The sequence below is a fragment of the Enhydra lutris genome, unplaced genomic scaffold (genome assembly GCF_002288905.1).
Source record: "Enhydra lutris kenyoni isolate GAN:26980312 unplaced genomic scaffold, ASM228890v2 scaffoldscaffold29, whole genome shotgun sequence".
Lineage (NCBI taxonomy): Eukaryota > Metazoa > Chordata > Mammalia > Carnivora > Mustelidae > Enhydra > Enhydra lutris.
In genome coordinates, this window is record NW_019154113.1 from 15816829 (window position 1) to 15837689 (window position 20861).

General features: G+C 44.7%; 1 protein-coding gene across 6 annotated transcripts in view; it reads right to left on the reverse strand.

Annotated features, from left to right (window-relative positions):
• The window catches only part of LOC111152589 (neurotrophic receptor tyrosine kinase 3), a 368407-nt gene that overhangs the window by 96984 nt on the left and 250562 nt on the right, over positions 1–20861 (reverse strand). The gene's annotated exons all lie outside the window — the stretch shown is intronic.

The window sequence follows — 20861 nt, forward strand, 5'->3', positions numbered from 1 at the left end:
TTGGAACAACAGACGCTGTTGGATCACTAGACCCAGGGACTACAGCTCCTCTGAAAGGCAGCGCGTTCTAGCCTGATGGTGAAATCTCCTTTGGAGGCCTCACAGGATCATGGGCCATGGAAGGGTCCATGTCGGATCCATTAAAGGCAGGGGCCAAGCCCGCCTAAGCCTCTGCCAAGGTCCCTGAAGCTGCCTCCGTGAACATGAGCCTTTTCCCATATTAGCCAGGATCTGAAGTTTGTTTTCTCTGGAACTCTTTCCCAGGTGGAGATTTTCCAAGATTCTAAGTGCTGAATCCTGATAGCGTAGGAGGCACCGCTCCAAGGTCCTCCATCCCTCCCCCTCGTGCTCAGAACAACCCTGGAGCAGGAAGGAATAGGCTTCCACTTGGGGGAGGGCAGCAGAGACCAGGACCACCATGGACACTGACCAGGAAAGGCCCGGATGGGTGGAGGGAAGGCTGAGGAGGGACCAACCCACCTCCAGAGAAGGCCTGGCCCACCCCACTGTGCCCCCGGACCTCCATGTTGAACCTTTTCCTCCATCTGGTGAGAGCTCTCCCCAAAGCCAGGCAGCACAGAGCTTGCTGTAGGTCCTCCATGACTCGGAATAGACCATGGTCTTCAGGGACCGTCTAGGAATCGTTTCCTGCGCAGCGAGGCAGAGACTCGGAGATCGCTTTGGGAGGAGAGGGGAGCTGGGAAGGCAGGCTGTGGGGGAAGGGGCACTGAGCACCCACAGTACCAGAGGAAAGTACTGGCACTGATCCCGCTGGGCCAAAAGCAGGTTAACTCTTCAAAAGCAAGGCCTTCAAGAGTCACTGCAGCAGAGGAGGGCCAGCTCTGAAGGCCATGCAACACAAAATGGGGCAAGACCTTCAAACCTGTCCATTTTCCTGACAGCTTGCAGACCCCAACCATCAACCTGTCTCTGGAGTCTCACCTGTCCCTACTGCCACGCGCTGGCCTCAGGAACCCAGCGCCCCCAGCTTTCCAGCATCCACCAGCGAGAGCTCCCCAGCCTCTTCTGCCTCTGCACTCCTCACGTGGCTTGGGGTTCTCAAGGCCTCCCTTTCTGTCTCTGCTTCTTCCTTTTGTTATTTGACATGTTCATTTTATTACCTAACTCCATAGAGTGGTTTGGGTTATGGCCCTGATAAAAGGTCTGATACCAAGCAGCGCTCTACTGGGTTATTTTCCAAAATTGCCTCTTCAAATGTATTCATTTGTCATCTTCGAGTTGCTACATCACACTGGTGCTTAGCACTTATATGGTGTCGGCTGCGAGAAGAGCACTTTAGACTCAAGAGTGGGTTGAAATGCCTTCGCAGGGACCCGGAGACACCGGGCAATTCAGATCCTTGTCCAGGAAGGGAGCGCAGGAGGGGGCAATGGGACAGATGTGAGGGTGAGGAGCCCAGTCTGCACCCCAGCCTAACCAGGTGGCATTCTATCCACAGCCTCCCCAATTTTCCCCAAGGGGTGAAAAGAGGCGGGATGTTCTGAACTACACTGCAGGAAGGCATGGACTGAAGAAGGCAGCCCCCGACCAACGTCCCGCTGTAACAATCCTACCATCAGATGCATCGCTGAGGCCCCAGAGCCCAAAGACCTATGTTAAGTAATGGCGGTGCCAGGCATGGCCAACAGCTAATCCAGTGTCCCCCGATATCTTTAAAGGGCTGCTATTATTAACTGCATTTTAAATGCAGCAAAATGAAGATGTAATAATGTATTTTTAAAAACCAACCAACCAACCAACCAAGTTCACTCTGTGGCAGACTGGTATTGAACCAAACTCTTCATGACCCCAAAGTCCTTATCATGAACTACTTTGCAATATGGCTTCCATTTGTTGAAAATCCATATCCAGGGGAAAATAGGCTGACATAGAAGTCAAGGCAGAAGTGGTGGGGACCGGGCTTTATATGTGGCTCCCTCTGCAAGGCCTGGATGGAGGGCTGGAGTGTTCTGTCCTCACTAACAGCCTCCCGAGCCAGAGAGAGGCACATCCCCATGCCCCTGCCCACTACCAGCAGGTGCCTGGTCTCACCTTTCCTGCTTCATTCTCGGCCCTGCCACACACCCCCACTCTTATAGTCACCCGTTGCATACATTGGGACCTTCCAAGTAAGGCAACCCAAACTCTACCTTCACACTGACTCCTTCATTTTGGTGGTACTTTTGGGAGTTCAGCTTAGGAAGGATGAAAAGTAAACCCAGTGAAAGAGAGATGTGAATGAGTTTGGAGAGAACAATTATCCAGAACACAGTCACTCCCATAGGAAGAGTGTGGACTATCTGAGAACACCCCTTGGGACACCCAGCATGGTGCCAGGAAGAACTCTCTCCCCAGGACCCTCCCCTCTAGTCACTCTGTAAAATATACTATACTCAGGAAAGAGTATATTATGGGAAAGAAAAGCTTCCTCACAGACAGGTATCTCTAGCTTCATTTTCTTCTTGTGTGGTGGCCTCTCCAAGGTGATGGAAAGAAGGTCACCAAGGAGGCCTAGCAGTCCCTGGGATAGGACTATGATGACTTTGTTCCATACCTTTATCTCCTGCATTGTTACCTATCTAAGTCCCTTCTTCTCTTGCCATTAGATTCAGTAGAAGGCTAGTGGCAATGACCCAGGTGAGTGACATTAAAACGCCTAGCCTTGCTGGCCATGACCTAGCTTGCTTAAAATTCTCTTACAAGTTGCTTAAAATTCTCATAGCTCTTCTTTTATTCTGAGGTTGCAAACCTAACCTAGAGGCCATATGTGGCTCTAGGAGGTGTCTTTTTTCAGCACAATTTCTTTTTAAAAATTTTTACTTAGTTGCCAACATTTAAAAAGCTTGGGAGATTTCACATTTAAAATTTCTGTATTTGTAGCTTCCCTTGAAAATCCAAAAGTTCTGGCAATGCTGGGCCAGCTATTTCTGCACAGTACAGATCAGCTGGAGCAACATGGAGGCCACTCAGCTTAGCCAGGGCATGTGTTCTCCACTTTGCCGTACACTCCACCACTCCCTACTAGCCTCCATCTGACCCCTCCACTTACTTCCAGCACCTGCATGGTTTGCCTTAGCACTGGACCTTCAAACTTGGCAATAAACATGAAGCCAGCATGAGGCTATGGGCTGTGCGTGAGAGACCAGGGAATGCCATCTCAGCAAGCCTTGCTGACTGCCCCTGTCATGACCAAACCCATGCTCCCTCTGGTCATGGTTAACAGTGATAAAGAAGGGGCCTAAAACCTACATCCAAGGGACAAACTTATCTCGGAGAGCAGAAATCATTCAGGAACTGAACTACATGGGTAAGAGGGCATCGCCTTTTGAAACAAAAGTCCCAATGAGGGGACGTGCTGAAGACCATTTACGACACTGCTGTTGGGGGACAAAGCGACACTGTATCATTAGCCAGCTGTGTGTTCCATGGTGCTTACGTGTATAAGGCACCTGACCAAAGGCTGTCCAGGGCTACCTAGCAGGTCTCTTCATACAGTTGTTGTATTCCATGGGCCATGACTTGACCCAATTATCCCCACAAAGGATACAAAAATGTTCTTGGGACTGAAATGTCCCTCCTGTAGGCTTCCTGGCTAGGAGTGGGGACCTGGTTCCGCAACCTCAGTATGCAGTACCTCTTCTTATAAAGTTGACTTAATGCAACTTATAAAATAAATAATGGGACTGCCCTGGTCCATGTGCCAAGCCTGGTTTCAGCTGAGGGAGGGGGCTGAGGCTGAATGCACCCCAAATGTGATTTGGCTCATGGAGCCATACCCCCAGGAAGTCACAGTGGGAGGGCCTCCACACCTGGGTGACATAAAGGGGCACAGAATACTGAGATCCTCAGACAACGGCCAGAGGCTGGTCCCTGAAGGAATTGGAAGGCTCTTACGACTCTTCGCTGATGGACATGTCAAGGCTTACATTCAGATGTAAGAGGATATGCCCAGGGCTCCTCCCTTGGCATCACAAAGATTGTCCCAACAACAAGGGAATCTTGGCTGAAAGGAGTGAAATGTTGGTCCCAGAGAAAGGGAAATTTCTTCCACTCTAGGATGCAGATAAAGTGACCTCTTAAAATCAAAATATTCCATAAGCCATGGAGTAAAATTAGTCACATGTTCACCATTCTCAAAATTAATTACACAAAGGATGGGCTGTGACACCGGAACATCTCTTGTTTCACTGAGAGGAGAGGAAGCCTCGGGTACTAAAAATCTTCATCCCCTCACCCACGACTTGAACTTCAAAATCCCTGTCTTTATACTCGGCATATTTTTCCCATTCTTGATTCTTTTTATTCTTTTCGAAGTTTGAAATATCTGAAAATACCTGAAAAGTCTAGGGAATAGCAAAACCATATGCCCACCACTCAGTATTAACAACTTACAATATTCTCATATCTTCTTCCCAAATTTTGGGAGAAATAATACATCATAGCTACAGCTGAGAATCCAAATGAGTCTGCATATGATACCGTTCCTGTTTTTATCCCAAACCAGAGTTGAACACTTCCCTGAAATAGAGGATTATTATTTCTAAGCATCTCTGAATAATTTTGCTACATGGAATATAATGAGAAACAAATTATAATATTGTTTTGCCTAAACAAAGGATGTTTTCTAGATGTATCCTTGTTGACCCCCACAGCTCTCATTCATTAATTTTAACTGATGTAATCCACCATGTGAGTATACTGCAAATTATTTATCTGTTCCATTTGTTTCCATCTTGTCAATATTAAAAAAAAGTTGCCATAAATATTACATAAGTCTCTTTATGTGCATGTGGGAGACTTTCTCTAGGGCAGCAGTTGGCAAACTTCCTACGAAGGGACAGACAATGAATATTTTAGGCTTTATACAAATCACCAAATCTCTGTTGCTACTACTAACTTCTGCCATTGTAGTCTGAAAGCAGCCGTAGACAACACATAAACAAATGACCGTGTTCCAATAAAACTTTATTGACAAAGACAGATGGGAGTCACATTTGGCTCTTGGCCCATAGGCCATCACTGGCTGACTTTTACTCTAGAGGTCGGTTACTCAAAGTGTGGGCATGCAGACCAGCAGCAGCAGCAGCTGGGAGTTTGGTAAGAAAATGGAAAATTTCAGAACCTACTGGATCAACATCTGCATTTTAACAATCTCTTCAGGCAATCTGTGTGCAAAAAATGTTTGAGAAGAATGGCTTTAGAGGATATCCTTATAATTTAGTGCATGTAAATCTTTCAGTGTGTTCTTAAATGTTTCCCCAAGGTGATGGTACTACCTTGTATTTCTAGAGTCACTAAATGGGTGAGCTTCTTGCCCTGTATTCCCATATCTGATATTATTTGATGTGTGGTAGATGTTATCTCCTTGCATTTTAAGGTACATTTCCCTGATCTACTGAGGTTGTGCCCCATCTCCATTGGAGCTTCCTGCTCTGTGAATTGTCTGTTCATATCCTTTCCTCACTGTACCATATGTATGTATACATATATAGGCATGTACATATACACATATGTATGTATGTACATATATGTGCATAGAAATATATGTAATGTATATATCTATATGCAATAGTTGTTGTTGTTCTTTTGATTTGTATGAGTTCATTTATTCTCCATGAGAATTCTTTGCTGGATACATGGGTTGAAATTATGCTCTTCTAATTGGTTTGTCTTTTAACTTAGTATATAGCATCTCATATAGATTTGTTTTTAAATTAATGTGGTCACATGCATTAACCTTTTTGTTTAGGATATTCATAATCTATATCTCAAGAAGATTTTCCCTCCTCAAAGTCAAACAATATTCTCCTTTAAAAGCACTACATTTAACAATCGACCCTAGGGAAGAATTGCAAATAATTGACATAGAGACCCCTCACTGAAGGAGGTAGAGCTTTGCTCCCCACCGTTAGTATGTGCTTTGCTTATTTGGTAACTTACAAAGAGAACAGCAGAGGGGAAATGTGACTTTACAGTGGAGAATCCTAGCAAACCTGACCTCAGCCAGGTGGTCAAGGTGAGTATCATCAGTGATGCCATGTGATAAGCACATACTTTGGGATGTGATGTGATGAGAATGGGACCCGTCTCTCCATGACCCAAACGGACAAGCCTAAATTGGAAGACATTCTGCATAGCCTCTGACCAGTGCTGCTCAAAGCTGTGATGGTACTCAAGGACAAGGGAAGTCTAAGAAACTGTCGTAGGTCAAAGGAGGCAAAGAAAACATGATAACTCAATGTAATGTGGTGTCCTGGAAGAGAAAAAGGACATTTGGCGGGGGAAACCAATGAGTCCAAATAAAGTAGTGAGCTTAGTTGATAGGAATGTACTGATGTTGGTTTCTTAGTTGTAACAAATGTATCACAGCAATATAGGATGGTTACAATGGGGAAGCTGGGTGAGGGGTATAAGGGAATTCTCCATATTATCATTACAATTCTTTGTATATGTAAACCTATTCTATTTTATTTTTAAAAACACTTTATTTATTTGATAGAGAGAGAGAGAAAGAGTGAGAGAGGGAACACAAGCAGAAGGAGTGGGAGAGGGAGAAGAAGGCTTCCTGCTGAGCAGGGAGCCCAATGCAGGGCTTGATGCCAGGACCCCAGGATCATGACCTGAGCCAAAGGCAGACAGCCCACGACTGAGCCACCCAGGCACCCTCTAAAACTATTTTAAAACAAACAGTTCTACTTTTAAAGTTCACCCAGATTTCTAATTTATTTTGTGACTGGTATGAGGTAATACTATAGCCTTACTTTTTCTCATGTGGCTGTACAGAATCATTCTTCCCTTTCTTACTGATTTGTAATGACATATCAAAAATACACACATACCCATATGTCTATCTAGATTTATATATCAACATACACACACATGTATGTTTTCTGAGTTTTAAAAAATATTGTTATACTTCAGCCTCTTTGTCTTTCTGTCTTAATTATTACATCTTTATAAAGTCCTTTTGTCTACTACAACAAATTTCCTCAATCCTGATCTTCTTTTTTAAGAAAAATACTTTAGCAACTCTTTGTCTCTCATTCTTCCACATTAATTATAGAATAAGCTTATCAAGCAAGTGCCTTCAAACACCTTCCTGAGATTTTTAAGATTGTATTTAATTTATAGAGTTGGGGGATAATCAACAACTTTATTAGTTCTTCTTATTCATGAAGAAGATACATGCTCCATTTACTATTTTTCTTTTATATTATTAATAATGTTTTGTATTTTTACATGAAATCTTGCATATCTTTATGAGGTATATACTTTTTTTCTTAAGAGCCTCATTTTTAAAGTTCTATTCCATTTTTGGTATTGTAAATGTGACTTGTTTTCAGTGAAATTTTCTAATGATGTTTAGCGACTATATTGACTTTTGTTTATTGATCTTGTGTTCAGAATTTTGCTGAACTCTCTAGTTAGTTCTATAATTCTTTAAGGCTCTCTGTAGGGTGATCACATCATTCATGATAGGGCAGTCATCTATCTGTCTTTCCAATTCTTTTTTTTTTTTTAATTTATTCATTTGACAGACAGAGATCACAAGTAGGCAGAGAGGCAGGTGGAGAGAGAGAGGGGGAAGCAGGCTCCCCGCCAAGTGGAGAGCCCAACTCAGGGCCCGATCCCAGGACCCTGGGATCATGACCTAAGCCGAAGGCAGAGGCTTAACCCACTGAGCCACCCAGGTGCCCCTGTCTTTCCAATTCTTACTTTTTTTTTTTTTTTTATCTTATTGCATTGGCTAAGGTCACCAGAATAGTGTTGAATAAAAGTCACGATAACAAATACCCTTATCATTAGATTTTTTCCCCAAGTATCTAATGCTTTTCAATTGTAGTTCATTCTGAGTAAGAAAATTTTTTTCTTTTTTTTTTTTCCTTTTCCACTCATTGTTTAACGTCGTTGTTGTTATTACACTTGGGCACTTACTGACATCAATTTTGAACTAATCTTATGATGATGGCTTGGGACCCCTACATGGTAGTATTAGGGATACAGCAGAAAATCTTCAGCTATTTGGGTGACCTAATTTAGTTCATCATCTAAAAGACTGTATCCTTTTCCTGCCCCCCTGACTTCTTTAGGCTCAGAGAGTCCTATTTCCTGTACTCCCAGACAGGGAAAGCCAATATTAATTTTTGCAGACTCTTTTCATCAGTGTGAAAGTTTGTCCCCAGCCCACAATTTCAAGCAGTCAGTCTAGTCTCCAAACAACTGGGAGGACATGTAGTTCTGCAGACGCCTCCAGAGCTAAAGTCCCATCCCTACTACTTTTTGCATCCAGACTTGAAGCCCAGCATGAGAATGTCTGTAGCTCTGCTTGTCATCTTTTATTTCTGTACTATCTCTGGTCCACCAAGTTCTTTATCTTGTTGGTGGGTGGAGTTGGCGGAGAGGCTAGCTAGGTCTGTTTATGTTTTTCTGTCGTTATTTTATGTTTGGAGCAATGGAGGTACGGTAAAGCATGAACTCATTAAAGCATAATGTCTTGACCAGAGCCCATTTATTTTTCTTTCTTTCTACAAAAGAGAAAATACACATTTTCCTTGTTTCCAAAGCTAACCATTTAACTGATGCCCTCAATCCTATCTCCAACTTCCCTCTTCAATTATATCCCATCTCTAGCATCTTTCCTCTCTCCTGTTCTAGTCCTCTTTCTGCAGAAATCTATATATGGTCTCACCTCTGTCATTTGGTATGGTGCACATGTATCAAACCCAGACACAGACTCCCAGACTTACAACCTAAATGGTGGAGCAATGCTCTCCACTCTACCACACCATTTGCTATCATTCCATAGCCTTAGTTCCTTTGGGCACCAACATTTTGCAAAATTTGATTCCAACTGTAAACACCCACTATCTCACAGATCATTCATGCTTAACTTTTGATAATCTATATTCTATTCCCTCTGGAGAAACAACTCTCTTGAGGGGCACTGTCAATTGCTCTACAACCAGATTTTCTCCCTTCCTCTTTACCTCGATCATTTCACACATGTGGCACCTTGACCCCCTCATATCCCCTATGACATAGATAATACTGGGCCACTCTGTTCATCTTCCTACTTTTCTACTCCCCTTCTTTCCGGTGGCCTCTCTTCCTCCACCTGTAGCTAGAGTGGCTTCTCCATCCTCTAATCCCAGACTCCTCAAAGCCCAGCAACAGCAGCATCACCTGAGAGCTTGGTAGAAATGAAACATTTCAGGCTCTATTCTAAGCCTACTGAGTCAGAGTCTGTGTTTAACCCCTCTTTGTTGCCGAAAGCCATGCAGGACACATGTGCATCCGCTCTCCCTGTTTTCCCACCTGACAGACCAGGATTTTAGAGAATAGAAAACTTGTTTTTTAGGAGCGTGTGACATGTGACATGACTCGTGCATATGCGTGAATCTGTATAACAATATGCCACGTTATTTTGAGGTTCCACAATAGTATCTTGGCATTTGCAAATGCATTTCCTCTTCCAAAAACTTTAAATAATGATTATGTTAGCCTCAAAATATCTCTGTGAGGTAAGGAAAGAAACCAAAATTGTTATCTTAGCATCAGTGCCTCCTACCCATGACCTGTGTGGCCCTCGCAGAAACAAAATTCTCAAGTCTGTCTGGTACCGAAAGGGGACTGACACAACTCAGGGTCATGACCATAATGTTTAGGATTCAAGGAGCAAAAGGCAAGTGCCAGAGTCTAGCGGGAAATGTAATCAACAGAGTCCAAATCGCTGGGTGGTATCAATTTTAAGAAGATTATTTTAGAGCAGGGTTTGGCTAATAGGATCAGAGAGCTGGTGCATTCTAAATTCATAGCACTAACAATTAAATAATATAAACTTACAAGTTGCATTTCTGGCTCTGAATGCCTATGATTAGTGATGATGAGAAGATATTGAAGACGATGGGAGGAGAAGATGAAAAGAAGACAGAGGAAAAGGGTCCCACCATACATTTGTAAAGAGCAATAGTTCCTAACTTTTGGGGGGGGCCCTCTATAATTTCTTTAATCAAAGCACGCATATACACACAAACATACAAAAAAGACTCATTTGGGGCAGTAGAGGTGTAGCGATCTCCCTAAAGACCCAAACTAACAGTGGCAGATTTATGTTGTACAGGTGACAAAGCATCAGCATTTTGCAATAACAGGCACAGTGACAGATACCAGCAAAGGTACACTCAGATCCCTGCTCCCACTGTGCTCCAAATCTCCAAATGGCTGACCCACGCTAGAGGTTGCCTATGCTTGCAGGCAGCTATGTTCAGAACTGGAAAAAGGAAGAGGAAATACCAGGATGGCTAAGACATCATTACTGCCCTAGACGAGAAGCTTAAAACCCAGTGCCAAGAATGTGAGGGATACACCTGCCTAAGCTTACCTGGCAATAATTTTTTTCCTGAGTATCCTGAGTATTTCCTGAGTATTGATACCTGAGTATCAATCTTCCAGGAGCCAAAAAAAAAAAAGGGGGGGGGGGGGGGAGGGGAAAAAAAAAAAGGAGGGGGAGTAGTTTACAGTCAGCTAGACTCCTAAAACAAATGCTTGGGTATAGGATATATTCTGGTGAGTGTCAGAGAGAGGTACCCACCCGGAGCTGGGGGTGGCGGGGAGGGTTCAGTGGAGGAGTGGGAGGGGAAAGCGGAGGTGGTACATGCGGTCTCCAGGCATGGGGGGCGGGGGGGGGGTGGGCATTCCAAATAGTGGGAGCAGCTTGGGGGGGATTGTTAGTGATTTATATGTGCCCCCTTCCAAAAACAACCGTAGCACTTCGGTGTATGAATTTATCTGGAAACAGGGTCTTTGTAGATGATCAAGTTAAGGTGACACCATGAGGGCAGACCCTCATCCATTATGACTGTGTCCTGACAAAAATGGAAAATTTGGATAGAGACATACGTACACACACACACACACACACCACCCTGTGAACATGAAGGCAGAGACGGGGGTGATGTGTCTACAAGAAATGCCCAAGAGCGTCAGCAAAGTACTTGTGGCCAGGAAAGAGGCAGGAACAGATCCCTCCCTGGTGCCTTCAGAGGGAGCGTGGCCCTGCTACCCCACTGGCCTTGGCTTTCTGGCCTGTGAGACAGGAAATGTTGCTCTAAGCTATCCAGTTACTGACCCTGTGTTATATAAGCCCCAGCAAACGAAGACAGGGATGTCTTCCCAGAAAAATGAAGCGTATGATTCAGCTGGAACCGAAAGCAGGAGGGAGGGAGAAATGAGAACAAACTCAGCAGGGCAGTGGGAAAACAGTTACCGGGGACAACCTGCGAGGAACCTCCCAAAAATGGGCCTTCACCAATCAGGTGACGGTAGTGAAGGGAACAGAGAACACTGGACTGCTAGGAACTGATGACAGATGGCGGAAGACTGATGGATGGATAAATGAAGAGAGAGTGATGACGGGTCCACAGATATGGCATGAGTGGGTTCAGGGATAAAAGATTTAGCTTAAACGATATATTCGCTAATGACAATGGCCTCAGCACTTAATGCTAATCGTGAATTTCCAAATGTAAAATTCTGTTTCCCGCTTTCAAAGCGATGTCACATCATTTTGGGAGAACAAACCTATAAATTCACAGGAATGACGCTCTGGGGATAGCAGGATCCTCAGGCGCAGGGAGTCCCTGATCCACTCGCCAAGTCCATGTGACGGGGGCACGGGGCGCTCACACCCTTGGGGCCTCGACCCTAGTTAGGGCCCCCTGGCCTTGGCTGAAACAGAAAGGACCTCCCATCAGGAAAGCCGTGCCAGGGGAGCATTTCCGGAGGTGAACTCCAGTGGGAGATCTAACCTCCATGGGGCAGGCTGCTTTCTCGGTGAGGCTTGAAGGAGAGAGATTTCCGTGTAAGGAGATGGAAAGGAAAGTTATTCCCAGTGGAAAGAACCGTGGGAGTGATGGTCTTAGTGGGGTGGTACAATGTACACCTGAGGAAGTGTAAGAGAATCTCCCTGGAAAATAAATGGAGACAATGAACTTGGGGCAGATCTTGAAAGAACTTCAAAAGCTGAGGTGATGGGTGAGTCCTGGAGGATCTGAAAGCGGAGACGGCCCGAGAGCAGATAAGGGTGAACGTAAGAGAGAAGGGGGTGGTGGTCAGCAGGGTCGGGCAGAGGCCAGAAAGCCTTTTCTGTCAAGGGCCAGATAGTAAATATTTCCAGCCTGATGGGCCACCCAAACTCTGTTGTAACTACTGAACGCTGCCGTCGAACGAAAAGAGCCACAGACGATTGGTAATGAATGAGTGTGGCTGTGTTCCCATAAACTTTATTTATGGACACTGAAATTTGAATTTCATATCATTTTCATGGTTACGAAAGATGATTCTTCTTTTGATAGTTTTCCAGCCATTTAAAAATATAAAAAACTTTCTTAGCTCTCGCGCTGTGCAAAGACAGGTGGCGGCCTAGATTGGGGCTGTAGGCTGCGGAGTGCGGAGGTCTCTGGGTTAAAGGGTGACCCATAACAGGCCGGACAGTGGTAAATTAGGGCCCGGATCATGGTGGAAGAGCCCGCGGAGTGGGTGCCAGAGAGATTCACAGCTAACTTGGGCAAAACAGAAAATGTAGCATCTGATTCAATGTGGGAGAGGAGGTAGGGTCTAGACGGTGCCTAGTCTGTCCAGGGCAAACCTGGGACCACCTGGCAAGGAGCAGGTGTGGGAGGGCTGTGATCGTTCAGCACACACCCAGGAGAGCAGGCCTGCAACCCTCTAAAGGAAGTGTGGTGGCACTTAGAATAGGAATTAAAAACCTTACGCGCCCTTGACTTTCCTTCACCAGACCCGAGGCGAGACGCCTGCCATTAAATGATGCTCTTCAAGCTTGCACTGTAGCTCGCGGAGTAATTCTCAGCTCCGAGCACTGCAGTGCTCTCCGTTCAGAGCAGAGCGGAGTTCGGCTTGATAAGATCGGTAACAGAACAGAGACTAATGTCGGGTCAATTTCTCTCAGAAACATGTGTGTGTGCGTGTGCGTGCGTGTGTGTGTGTGTGTGTGCGCGCATGTGTGTGAATTCTCTGGGGATTTCCCTGTGTCTATAATCCCTCCAAGTGCACTGGCTGCCTTTGGAGGCAGATGTGATTTCTGTGCTCTTAACTATGACCATAGTGAACTCACTCAATGCCGTAGTGGCCCCGTTGCCTCTTCTTCAAATGAGGATGAGAGTCGTTTTCTTGATTGAGGAGCAAAAAGCACAACTGTCGTGAATGGTTAAGATGGCAACACGGTGAAGGAGAATGAGCCCATCCCAAGCTTCACTTCTACTTCTGTGGTCCACAAGGTGTCGGTCATGCACAAGGGACGTCAGCCCCCTCCTGAGCTCCCTTGTTTCACTGATTGGTGGGGGTCATGAGAATGGTGATAACCGTGGGGTTGCAGGTATGCATGTGAAGTGCCTGGCCACAATTTGGCATGGATTAGAGGCTAACTGCAAATGTGACCCATAGGCAATGTGCAATGACAGTCATGCATGCCCTAAGAAGGGAGACAAGGCACTGAAAGGGTCAGGAGACATTTGCTTTGAACACTCTCTCACAGTCTCCTAATGCTACAAATCCTTCAAAATCCCCAGGCGGTGATAGTGTGATTATAGTTATATTCTTATCATCCTGTGTGACCCTTCTCAGGTCTATCATCGCACCAAATTGATCGGCTCTGGAAGATATTCCACCTGCAAACACACTCCCAGACAGACGCACACATAGTTAAGGGATGCATTTTTTATATGAACACTTCTTGGCAGATCATGGGTTCTTAATTCCAAAAATGCACCCCTCCTTATTGTCACAGCAGACTGTCACACATTATGTAACCGCCAGGGCCCCCAGAGCACGTGAATGTGTCAACTGATATCAGACTGTGCAAATAATCATGTTTTTACCCACTGAAATAACCTAACTCCTCCCCAAGTATCCAGTGTGACCAAGTCTTAAGTTTTTACAGTACTTTTTGATGGCTATGTGTTCCTTGATATCCTGGGGAAAGGTAAGAGATTGGGGTACCTTTCCTATACACAAGACACCTGGGGTCACAATTTCTCCAGAGATGTGCCATACGCCTCCAGGTAAGACCTGTACTGCTTCTGGACACGTGTAGAGACCCCAATGCTCATGTCATCCCACACCATCTGTGTGAGCGGTAACACAATGACAACTAGACGGCCCAGCCCTGAGGGAAAGGGAAGGATTATTCTCTCTCCAAGCTTCCATGTTTTGATCTATAAAATGGAGATAAAACTTTTACACCTCTTCCCTCACCAAGCCGTTCTGAGCTTTAAGCAAGGTAATTGTGGAAATCTGCTTTGAAAGTTACAGTGTAGGATTTCGTAGCCTTGATGCTATTAAATCGGGGGGCCAGACAGTTCTTGATTGTGGGGGGCAGCCCTCTCCCACTAGATACCAGCAGTGTCCTCTACCCCGTCGGGACAACCAACTCTGTCTCCGGACCTTCTCCAATGTCCTCCGGGGGGACGAGTCACCCTGGTTGAGAACCGCGGCCATGGGGTGTTCTACAGGAGCAGGAGATTCCAACGCAACTAGGAGAATCCGAAACCAGGGCACTCAGGACGCTTCATGGTAACCAGAGTTCTGTCCTCAATCGTAACATATTCTGATGCTCCCCTAAAACCCCCGGACTGTTAACAAGGGCTGACAACGTCCTAGCTGTGGACAATGTGGTCGAGGATGCCGTGGCTGCGTGAGCTGTGGGGCAGTGGCCACGCCAGCGGAGGATTACTATGCAGTGGCCGTGGGTACCGCGGTGCTGGGGGAGCTGCGGTGGCAAACATCACGGACCTGAGAGGTCTTAGGAGGAAGTTTCTGAGGGTTACGTGAGTCTGCGTTCTGATGCGTTTTTAAATCCACGCCAATGAGATGCCAACCACCCCTTATTAGACCCTGTTAAGGGGTTTTAATCGCTTTTAATCAGAACCTTTCCTAGACGGCCAGGAACAGAAACTCGGAAACTTCAATGACCATTACGCCAACCAAGAGTAGCGAGAATTCCATCTGAGCAATCTCCCACACGGCAATCACGCTAATTAAAGGCCCCCAGAAGAGTCAAGATAAAAATGCCAAATGAGATTTGTTCTGGACCTCAGTGATTTACTGCCTCACGTGGTCAAGTTCAAGAAGCCTGGGAAGAAAAGCCTGGGCCGGGGTGGAGGTGGAATGGGAAGGGCTCTGCTGGTGGCAAAAGCTGACCATCGAGCCCCCAGACTGCCAAAGTGGGACGGGGGTGGGGGTGGCGAGCCCATCAGGCGTCAACAATGGATTTCCCCACAGGCGCCCATGTGCAGGGATTGCCTGCGTCTCGCCGGAGTAAGACAAGGTTCCCGCAGGTGCTTCTGAAAGCCTTCTCTCCTCCACCTACCCATCCACCCACTTTGTGGAGTGGGTGTGGGCACGAAGCCACTGAGTTGCATCAAAGGCTATTTTAGCCGACACTCCTAAGAGGTGCACCATTGGATCTATTTCCAGGGTGCTGGTGAGTACAATGTTGCATCCCACACTCTGTTCTTTATGAGGAGCTGTGGGAGAAGCTTCTGTTAGGCCATGACATTTGGAGAAGTTATTCTTCCTCTGAACAGCTGCCTATAGCCTGTGATGTTTGCCTCTGTGCTCTGGCTCCTAGGATGCCTGGAGCCAGACAGGCAAGCTCCCTCCAGCAGCACACACTTAACAGTCTACACTTGCCACTAGTTTTACTTCATGTCCTTACACTTATTCCCCCTGTTTCCAGATACTGTCATCCCCCTTCATTCATCCTGTTTCGCTGCTTGCCTACATTTGTGAAAACAGCCTCAAACACTTTTTTCTACAAGCCGGGATATCACTGAATAAATAACATGTAGATGTCTTCTCTTCTCCCATGTCAATATTATTTCCTATGCACTGAGCTGTGTGTTTATTTCCCTGGGAGGAAGAGAGTGGACTCCGTCACACAAAGCTCCTGTGCGTGTGGGTTCGATGAATGGCCGAGGATATTACTAAATTGGGACAGTTTACTCCAAGATGACGTATCCCAGAGACCTGGGATAGGCTCGTGTAATTCTGAACTCAGATGAGGAAAATTGCACTGGGACAGACAACAGAGGCTTCCTGCGAAAAACAATGACCCTTCTCAGAGATGGAATGGGGGGAGGGAATGAGAGAGAGAGAAAGAGGAGTTTCTATATTGCATTATAATATTCAGTAGAACTAGGCACGTTCCTACCATTCTCTGGGAGACCCTACTCAAAAATATTGATTGGAGTGCTGTCTTACCAACTCCTGACACACACATTTAGGGATTTTGAGTCTTCAGAGCTCAAACTTCTTGGTGTTAGGATGGTCACACTCAAGTCATGTGTGCGGCATGTAGGCTCTCTGTTGCTCCCAGCTGGGTCTGGAAGTCTTTGGATTCGGGCACAGTCCGTGGTAGGTACATATCAGTATGTTCGTTGCAACGTTACAGTGCTGAAGTAGGTCCACCCCAGTCGGCAACTAGTCACGGCCCTGAGTACTCAGACCCTCAACATTGTTAAACCAGCTCCGTGGCCCTCTTCTGAGAGTCTCTGTAATGGAGCAACAGGGTCCATGCAAGGTGCAGGCATCTGTTTGAGTGGGTCAGTGTCCACGTAAGTTTGTTATCTTTTTTTTCTTTTGGGTAACTTAAAAAAATGGCTATGTAATTCAAAAACCATAAAATGCACCTTTTTCAAGTTCACAATTCAGTGGTTTTTAGTACATTCGAAAACGGTACAACTATTACCCTATGTAATTCCTGATCATTTTCATCATCCTCCTACAGACTAAAAAACAAAACCACGCCGACCCATCAGCAGTCACCCCCCATCCCTCTTGCCTTCCCGCCCCCAGCTACCACTATCCTACTCTCTCTGTCACATGCATTTGCTGTTCTGTACAGATCACATCAATGGACTCATGAGGTATATGGTTTTTTGTGTCTAGCCTCTTTCACTCAGCCTGTTGTTTTCAAGGCTCATCCGTGTATCAGGACTGTGGTTTTGCATGACGCATGTTCTCAATTCTCTTGGTATACACCTAGAAGTGGAATTAGTGGGTCATATGGTAACTCTGCGTTTAACACTGTGAGGAAATGACAAAGTGATCCCCAAAGTGATCACACTGTGATTCTTCCCACCAGCAACGCATGAAGGTTCCAATTTCTCCCCATCCTCACTCACACTTGTCCCTGTCCAACTTTTTGATTAAAGCCATCTTAATGGGTATGAAGTGATATCACACTATGGTTTTGCATATCCCTAATGGCTAATGATGTTGAGACTCTTTTCATGTTCTTATTAGCCATCTGTGTATCTTTGGCAAAATAGCTATTTCATTCATTTGCCTAGTTTCCAATTGGGTTACATGTCGTTTTGTTACATTGTAAATGCTCTTTATATATTCAGGATACAATTCCCTTATTAGATACCTGATTTGCAAATAGTTTCTCCTATTCTGTCACCGTCTTTTCATTTTCTTGATGGTATCCTTTGAAGCACAAAAATTTTTCATTTTGATTAAGTTTAATGTGTATATATATTTTTCTTTTGTTTCTCTTGTTTTTGGGGTCATATCTAAAAAGCCATTACCTGGGGTGCCTGGGTGGCTCAGTGAGTTAAAGCCTCTGCCTTTGGCTCAGGTTGTGGTCCCAGGGTCCTGGGATTGAACCCTGCACTGGGCTTTCTGCTCAGCAGGGAGCCTGCTTCCTCTCTCTATCTTTCTCTCTCTCTCTCCCCGCCCGCCTCTCTGCCTACTTGTGATCTCTGTCAAATAAATAAAATCTTTAAAAAAAAAATAAAAAAAAAAAAAGCCATTACCTAATCCAAGACTACAGAGATTTTTACCTATGTTTTCTTCTAAGAGTTTCGTAGTTTCAATTCTTACAATTAGGTTTTGGTTCCATTTTAAGTTAATTTTTGTATATGTTGTGTTAGGGGGTCCAACTTCATTCTTTTGCATATGAATATCTAATTGTCCCAGCACCATTTGTTGAAAAGACTATCTATCCCTATTGAATTGTCTAGGCAAGCCTGTTGAAAATCAATTGAACATATATGTAAGGGTTTCCTTTGGGGTCTCTCTATTCCTCTGATGTATATGTCTAGGCTTATGGCAACTACCACACTATCTCAGTTACTGTAGCTTTGTATCAAGTTTTGAAACTGAAGAGTTTAGGTTCTCCAACATTGTTCTCTTTTTTTAAGACTGTTCAACTATGTCAGGTCCCTTAGATTTTAAGGGATTTTTAAGGTCACATGTCAATTTTTACAAAAGGCAGTTTGGATTTCTGACAGAAAGCACACTGAATCCATACGTCAATTTGGCAAGTTTTGCCATTTAACGATAAGAAGTCTTCCAATCCACAAAGGTGCACCAACTATCCAATGAAAATAGTACTTGATTAAAAAATAAACTTCAAAAACTATAAATATTTATGCATTGATACAGTAGTGGCCCATGGGAGGTTCTGAACTTCCCATCCTTAGAAGGAGTCATGAGCAGTCTTCGTGGGAGGTCTTCGTAGAGAAGGCCATTGGTAGTGTAAAAAGGATGGTTGCTCTATGAAGGATACTTTTTCTTTGAAAGTGAAAAATCTAAGAACTGAGCTGTTTTGAGACTTCTCCACTCCTCAAGCTAAGGAAACTCGGGATCATACAGGAGACCTGTACCACCATAAACTCTCGAAGGACCGACATAAGTTCAGTCAAGGATGGGTAATGGAAGACCTCGCTCAAGACATTCCCACCAGCAAACGGACTCTTCCTTCAAGGAAATGGTGAAGTTGTTGATAGTGTTTAGCTATGTGCCCCAACCTTCATCCCTGCTGATTGAGGTTTCTAGGAATTACAAGAAGGACAGGGGACTCCTATCCCAATCAATAGCCTCATCTACAAAAGTAGGAAAATTTTTGGAATCTCTGCTTTAATCCTTAGATATTTGATCCTGGAGTAACAAAGCAAAAGACAAAGAGGTACATAATTTCACTGTTAACATTCTCCATTTCTGCTGAAATGGAGAGAAACGGTTTTAAAAAACTAAGGCTCAATAGAAAACCAGAGACACTCTGTAAAAAACAATTTACTAAAACCCTACAGAAAATAAAACTCGTATGAATCAAAATACCCAGGTCCTTAAAACCAGACCAAAAAATAAATAAATAAATAAATAAAAAACAAGCACAGTTAATCAGGTAAATCTCAGCCTATCATAACTAGGATATGGATGTATTAAAAAACAAAAACAAAAAGCAAGCTCCACAAGTGAAGAGAAGAGAAAGGATGCCTGGGGAGATTAGCAACCAAGTCCGAATGAAGGTCTACTCAGTGAGTCCCACACACTTAAGTGCCATTTTGCAAAACCCTCCAAGGCCAGACAGAAGACTTTCAATCTATCAAGGGCAACATGCTAAAACTGTTGACTTATTTGATAAATTCTTTACTGAGGCAATCAGAGGCTAGACACTCCCTTGCCTTTTTGAAGCTGATAGATGTGGAGCACACACAGAATGTTCTAGATCTAGTTGACAGCTATGTGGAGATAAACAGGGAAGCCTAGAAGCACCTCTGAGCCTTTAAGTAACCCCATGAACTTGCGGACTAAACTGTTCATGTGCCTTCACGGGGAGCCAAGGCTACAAAGGTAAACTGTACACCAGTGTGATTCACAGCTCCCTAAAGAAAAATCGTAGCTAGCACATTCTGAGGGCCCACGAGGTACCAGGAATTGTTCTGAGCACCTGTCAGGTTTTAATTCCTTTAGACCATATAAACTCCAAGATGCAGGTACCATACTGTCCTCATGTTGGTGAGAGAACGGAGGCACAGAGAGAGGGGAAGTAACTTCGTCCATGTCACACAGTTACTCGGAGGCACAGCTGAGATTTGAACCAGGCAAGATTCCTCCAGCAGCCACACACCTAACTACTACAACACTCTGCTCCTCCAAGAAGCAAGAGGACCATGTAACACATTTTCAACCAGGGAATCACTCACTGCTGAAGCCAATAGAACATATGGAGGAATAAACACGTTCTTCATAAGGAAAAGTCAAACCTGATGAAAATCCTCAAGGGAGTAAATAGGCACAGGGGTGTGGGGAACCAACTGCTATGATATATTTGGATATATATATTTTTTTTGCACTAAGATTCCACCCAAAGGCTATTTTTAAAATGGAAGTCTCCATGGTAATTGAGGAGATAAATCATCGTGGAGGGGAGACCGGTCAGAATCTCTTGGAAATCCTTCCCCCATGGAGAGCAGAATCACCTGTTTCAGGGCCACACACTCAGAACAAAAGAGAGCCAGGATAAGTATCCTTCTTCGCCTATCTGACTTTCTCGGGGGTGCTTTTGTTCGCTGTGCCGCTAACCAGACTGTGGGCTCTGCTTTACCTGTCTTAGCTCTCAGGATCTGTGCCACCTGCCACCTGGTCCTGTGCCCTACACTTCCCCATCATCAGCTACTTCACTCTTTACCTGCTCTCCCCACACTCGCTGGACCTCCTGGCATCCTTGATCTCCAAGACGATGACACTAGAGTACCTCTGATTTTTAGATGATCTTAAGTTTTCTCAAGCAATATAATGCTTTAAAAAAAAGAAAAAAGGCCGAAAGTACAGGAAGATCCCAAGAGACATTTTTTGCATGTGCCTTGGGCAACGCGGAGGGAAAAGAGTAGCCCAGAAAACGGGCAGATAAACTTTCATGTGGGCAAGGAAAGGGAAGTGCTTTTCATCAATGGAAAATCCAAACTATGCAGCCTAGAAAAGAGACTTAGGACAGATTGAAAAGCATTCCTTGAGGATATGGTCTCAATATGCACTACTCTGGCCAAAAATAC